This window comes from Triticum urartu, chromosome 4, assembly GCF_003073215.2.
Source record: "Triticum urartu cultivar G1812 chromosome 4, Tu2.1, whole genome shotgun sequence".
Lineage (NCBI taxonomy): Eukaryota > Viridiplantae > Streptophyta > Magnoliopsida > Poales > Poaceae > Triticum > Triticum urartu.
The window spans coordinates 571,518,217-571,524,981 of NC_053025.1; positions in this window are offsets into that span (position 1 = coordinate 571,518,217).

Sequence of the window (6,765 nt, forward strand, 5' to 3'; positions counted from 1 at the left end):
AATAGAATCTGTGAGCCACAGGGACTCAGCAATCTCGCACCCTCGCGATCAATACTAGTTAAGCTGAATAGGTATGGCAAGGTAAATATATGTGGAGCTGCAGCAAGCGACTAGCATATGTGGTGGCTATCCTGTCCGCATAAGAGAGCGAGAAGAGGAGGCAAAGCGCGAGCGAGAAACTAGAGAGCAACTTGCGCAAGCATTACTCCAACACCGTGTCCACTTGCCGGAGTCCGCCGAGAAGAGGCCATCACGGTAACTCACACGGTCGATTCATTTTAATTAAGGTAAGGTTCAAGTTATCACGGTAACTCACCGGACATTAACAAATTCCCATCTGCCCATAACCGCGGGCACGGCTTTCGAAAGTTCAAATCCCAGCAAGGGAGTCCCAACTTAGCCCATGACAAGCTCTCACAGTCAACGAAGGAATAGACCTCCTCCCGAGACGTTCCGATCAGACTCGGTATCTCGGTTCTTCAAGACACTTCGACAGGTTAAAACAAATCCAGCAACACCGCCTGAATGTGCCGACAAATCCCGATAGGAGCTGCACATATCTCTTTCTCAGGGCACACTCAGATGAACACTACGTACAACTAAAACCAACCCTCGAGTTGCCCCGAGGTGGCGCTGCAAGTGGCTCTATTTGGACCAACACTCAGAGGAGCACTGGCCCGGGGGTTTAAATAAGATGACCCTCGGGCTCCGGAAACCCAAGGGAAAAGAGGCTAGGTGGAAAATGGTAAAACCAAGGTTGGGCATTGCTGGAAAAGCTTTAATCAAGGTGAACTATCAAGGGGTTCCCATTATAACCCAACCGCGTAAGGAACGCAAAATCCGGGAACATAACACCGATATGACGGAAACTAGGGCGACAAGAGTGGAACAACACACTAGGCGAGAGACCGAGCCTTCCACCCTTTACCAAGTATATAGATGCATTAAGATAACATGGCAATATAATGATATCCCAACAAGTAAATAAATGTTCCAACAAGGAACGGTCCACAATCTTCACCTGCAACTAGCAACGCTATAAGAGAGGCTAAGCAAAGCGGTAACATAGCCAATCAACGGTTTGCTAGGACATGGTGGGTTAGAGGTTTGACATGGCAATTTGGGAGGCTTGAAAGCAAGTGGTAGGCATCATAGCATTGGCATAGCAAAAGAGCGAGCATCTAGCAAAGCAAAGATAGTAGTGATTTCGAGGGTATGATCATCTTGCCTGCAAAGTTGTCAGAGTTGACTGGATCCTCGAAAGCAAACTCAACGGGCTCCTCGTTAGCGAACTCGTCTCCCGGATCTACCCAAACAAGACAAACAAGCAACAAGGACACAATCAACCACGTGCAAGGATCAAACAATATGATGCAAGGATGGTATGCTATGCGGGATGCGATGCGGGATGCATATGCAAGATTTGACAAGGGATGCACGAACCTGGCCTCAACTTGGAAATATAAGTGTGCCACTGGAAAGATGAGATGAAATCGCTTGAAAACGATATAAAGAACGCCGAAATCGGAGTTACGGTTTGGAAATGGCAAGCAATTCAAATATGACACCGGTCTGCGATTTACAGCAAGTAGCCATCTAAATGCAATGAGATGAACATGCTACAGCATCCAAACATGACAACAAAATACATGGCAGGGATGCATGAAAGATGCTTAACAAAAGTCTAGCACTGAGCTACGGCCGATTCATCCATTAACAGGTTCAAACAAGCATGGCAAAAATGCATATGGTAAACAGATCTCAGACTTAGTGAAATTAACACTTGTCTGGAAATTTCAGATCAGATAGCACTCTTTGGAGCAGCAAAACTACATGCTACATGACCTGAACATGGCAAAGTAAAACATGGCATGGAGCTACTCAAAAAGCTTAACAAAAGTCCCTTAGTGACCTTGAGTCAAAAGGGATCAGAAAACACATTTGCAAGCATGTGAACATGGCAAAAACATAATGAGATCACAGACTTAGTGAAAACTGGCACATGCTGAAACATATCTCAAGTAGGCATGTTTACGAGCTCGATGCACTCACTACGGAGCAAGTCATGAAAAGCTAAGCATACATCTATCAAGAACACACAAAGTGCAAGCTAGGCGTGGCAAGAACAATAGCATAGCATGCACGGATCAACTACAACATCGTTGGCAAAATTGCTAACAAGTAGACAATCTGCCCGGAATCACGATAGCAAAAGTAGAGCTCAATTGACTCAAGCTAGGGTGCTCCATAATTGCAAACAAAGACATGGATGGATAGAGCATTACAAGATTAATAAAAAATCCTTACCGATCATCCTCAAAAGAGGCATGGATCACTAGGAAACGACATGAACATATGGCAACATGAGATAAACAGGTCAAGGACTTAGTGGAAATGCTAAGTCCCTAAAATCAGCATTAGCAAGTGTCTCACTTTGCAAGCTTGTGCTAGTCACCACACACATCACAAAAATACATGGGTTACACCTCTGGAAAGATGGAAAAACCCTTAGCAAAACATATGTAGAGCACCAGGGCATATCATGCACACAATAATCATGGCAAAAATGACAAATATCTAAATGGAGCAGCAGATCTGACAATAATCTCAAGTAGCCCTCTTCTAACAGCATTTCGGGCATCAAGATTAACTCAAATGAAAATGATGCAATGGAATGAAATGATGTACTCTCTGAGACGAACATTTTGATATGCTATATGCCCAAAATGGAGTTACAGATAAGGAGTTACGATGCGATGAACAGGAGCAAAAATCACTAGGGACTTAGTGAAAAAGAGAGGTCAACCCTTCTTAGATCTAGGGTTTCATGCCGGTGCGTGGACCAAGGTCTCCGGCGATGAACTGTAGCTCCGGCGAGGTGTAAGGGCGCGGGGCAGCCGGATCCGGGTCGGGGCGGCGAGGTCCGGCGGCGGGGCGGCCGGATCCGTCGCCGGGCGGCGAGGGGGCGACGAGGGGGTCGCGGAGGAGATGCCGGGCGCTGGCGGCGCACTGCTTCGGCGATGGCCGTGGTGGCCGGAGGCATCGGACGGCGAGGTGGCTCGGCCGCCGGCGTTGGAGAAGGAAGCGGCAGGCGGGGCGCGGCGGCTCGGGCCCGGTCGCGGGAGGAAGGGGCCGGCCTTGGGCCCGGGCGGGCCGGCGGCGAACTGGGGACCCGCGGGACAGGTGTCAAGCGCCGGTTGGTGCGGACGGCGGCGGCGGCTTCGTCCGGCTGGAAACGGACATGTCCGGTCGGCGGAGCGCGGAGATGGTGGATCTAGGGTTTCGGGGGGGGGGGGGGGGGGGGGGGGGGGGGGGAAGAAGGAGATTTTCGGGGGATCTTTAAATGGGTATAGGAGGAGCTAGGAGAGTCCAAATGAGGTGCGGTTTTCGGCCACGCGATCGTGATCGAACACTCTAGATGATGGAGAGGGTTTTGGTGGGTTTTTGGGCCAAATTGGAGGGGTGTTGGGCTGCAACACACACGAGGCCTTTTCGGTCCCTCGGTTAACCGTTGGAGCATCAAACGAAGTCCAAGTGGTACGAAACTTGACAGGCGGTCTACCGGTAGTAAACCAAGGCCGCTTGGCAAGTCTCGGTCCAATCCAGAAATGTTTAATCCTCACACATGAAAGAAAGGTAGAAATGACCAACGGAGGAGAACGATGCGCCGGAATGCAAAACGGACAACGGGGAAAATGCTCGAATGCATGAGATGAACACATATGCAAATGCAATGCACATGATGACATGATATGAGATGCATGACAATGATAACAACACACGGAGACAAAAACCCGAACCCGAGAAAATAAAATAACTTAAGGCCGGAACCGGCAAGAGTTGGAATACATATTGGGAAAGTCATAACCGGGGTGTTACAACACTCCACCACTACGAAAGGATCTCGTCCCGAGATCTTGGACTGAAAGAACGCCAGGTACTCAGAACGGAGGTGATCCTTGCGTTCCCAGGTAGCTTCACGGTCGGAATGGTGTGACCACTTGACTTTGAGGAATTTGATTGACTTGTTGCGAGTCTTGCGTTCAGTCTCTTCTAGAATAGCAACTGGGTGCTCATGATAGGAGAGATCTTCTTGGAGCTCAATGTCCTCGAAGTTGACGGTGCGGTTAGGAGTCTTGAAGCACTTTCGGAGCTGAGAGACATGGAACACGTCATGAACATTTGCAAAGTTTGAAGGAAGCTCGAGTTGATAGGCGAGATCGCCTCTCTTGCTGACAATCTTGAAAGGTCCCACGTATCTGGGGGCAAGCTTCCCTTTGATACCGAAGCGACGAGTACCTTTCATAGGAGAGACGCGGAGGTAAACATGTTCTCTGATCTCGAAAGCCAAATCACGGTGCTCACTATCATAGTAGCTCTTCTGGCGGGATTGGGCTGCTTTGAGGTTATCTCGAATGACTTTGCACATTTCCTCTGCCTCTGTGATTAAGTCATTACCAGCAGCTGACGTTCACCGGTTTCAGACCAGTTGAGAGGGGTACGACACTTTCTGCCATACAGGATTTCAAATGGGGCCTTGCCCGAACTTGCTTGAAAACTGTTATTGTAGGAGAATTCAGCATAAGGAAGACAATCCTCCCACTTCATGCCGAAGGAGATCACACAAGCCCTGAGCATATCTTCAAGAATCTGGTTGACACGCTTGACTTGACCGCTAGTTTGAGGATGGAAAGCTGTGCTGAAGCGGATGTTGGTGCCCATGTCCTTCTGAAAAGAATCCCAAAACTTGGAGGTAAAGATGCTGCCATGGTCTAAAGAGATCACTTGAGGAATACCGTGCAGAGAGACAATTCGAGAGGTATAGAGTTCCACCAATTGAGCTGCAGTGATCGACTCTTTGATAGGCAGAAAGTGAGCCACTTTAGTGAGTTTGTCGATGACAATGAATATAGCATCATTGCCACGCTTGGACTTTGGAAACCCAGTCACGAAGTCCATCTCAATGTGGTCAAACTTCCATTCTGGAATGGCAAGAGGTTGGAGGAGACTAGCTGGCCTTTGGTGTTCTGCCTTCACTCTTCTGCAGACATCACACTCATTCACGAATTGAGCAATCTCTCACTTCATTCGAGTCCACCAATAAGCCTGCTTGAGGTCCTGATACATCTTCGTGCTCCCAGGGTGGATGGAGAGGAGAGAATTGTGAGCCTCGTTCATGATCACTTTACGAAGATCACCTTTGGGTACAACAATACGATCCTCGAAGAAGAGAGTGTCCTTGTCATCAAGGTGGTAGCACTTGTACTTGGGTTGACTCTTGGCAATCCCAATCTTCACCTTCTTCACCATAGCATCAAGAAGCTGAGCTTGGCGAATCTGGTCTTCCAAGGTAGGAGAGACTTGAAGGTTGGTGAGGAAACCTTGAGGAACAACTTGCAGATTAAGTTTGCGAAAAGCTTCACAAAGCTCGGGTTGATAAGGCTTGAGAATTAGACTGTTGCAATAAGCCTTTCTGCTCAATGTGTCAACAATCACATTGGCCTTGCCTGGAGTATACTCGATACTCGGATTATACTCTTGAATCATTTCGAACCATCGAGTTTGCCTAAGGTTGAGATTAGGCTGAGTGAAGATGTACCTGAGACTCTTGTGATCAGTGAAAATGTCCACTTTTCTTCCCAATAAGAGATGTCTCCAAGTCAAAAGAGCATGCACAACTGCCGCCAACTCGAGATCATGAGTGGGTTAGTTCTTCTCATTAGGCTTTTACTGGCGAGAGGTATAAGCAACAACTTTCTTCTCTTGCATCAACACTGCGCCAAGACCTTGGAGAGAGGCATCACAAAAGACCTCGTACGGCTTGGATTCATTAGGCGGAGTCAGAACTGGAGCAGTGATCAATTTCTCTTTCAAAGTGTTGAAAGCAATGTCACACTCCGGAGACCAAACGTACTTGACGTGCTTCTGAAGAAGATTTGAGAGAGGCTTCGCGATCTTAGAAAAGTTTTCAATGAATCTTCGACAGTAGCTTGCGAGACCGAGGAAGCTACGGAGTTGCTTCACGTTCTGAGGAGGTTCCCAATTCCCAATTGCAGACACCTTCTCAGGATTCACCGCAATGCCCTTGACAGAGATGATATGACCAAGATAAAGAACCTCATCGAGCCAAAATTCGCACTTGGAGAACTTGGCGTAGAACTTGTGTTCCCTCAGCTTATCGAGTACCAAACGCAAGTGCTTGGCATGATCTTCCTTGTTCTTCGAGAAAACCAAAATGTCGCCGAGATAGACCAAAACGAAGTCATTGGTGTAGGCGTTGAAGATAAAGTTCATCATGCGAGAGAACGTCGGAGGAGCGTTGACGAGGCCAAAAGACATGACAGTGTATTCATATGAACCATAGCTTGTTCGGAAAGCCGTCTTGGGAATATCTTGCTCACGGATTCGAATCTGATGATAACCCATACGGAGATCAAGCTTGGAGAATACTTGGGCACCTTTGAGTTGTTCGAACAGCTCATTGATGTTAGGAAGTGGGTATTTGTTCTTGATGGTCTTCTTGTTCAATGGACGGTAATCAACACAAAGCCGGTCCGTTCCATCCTTCTTCTTCACAAAAAGAACACCACAACCCCATGGAGAAGAACTAGGCCGGATGAGACCCATTCTTTCTTGAATATCGAGTTGCTTCTTCAGCTCCTTCAATTCTTCAGGTCCGAGCTTGTAAGGACGCTTGCACACAGGTTTCGTACCAGGCTCAAGATCAATAACGAATTCAACTGGCCGGTGTGGAGGCATTCCTGG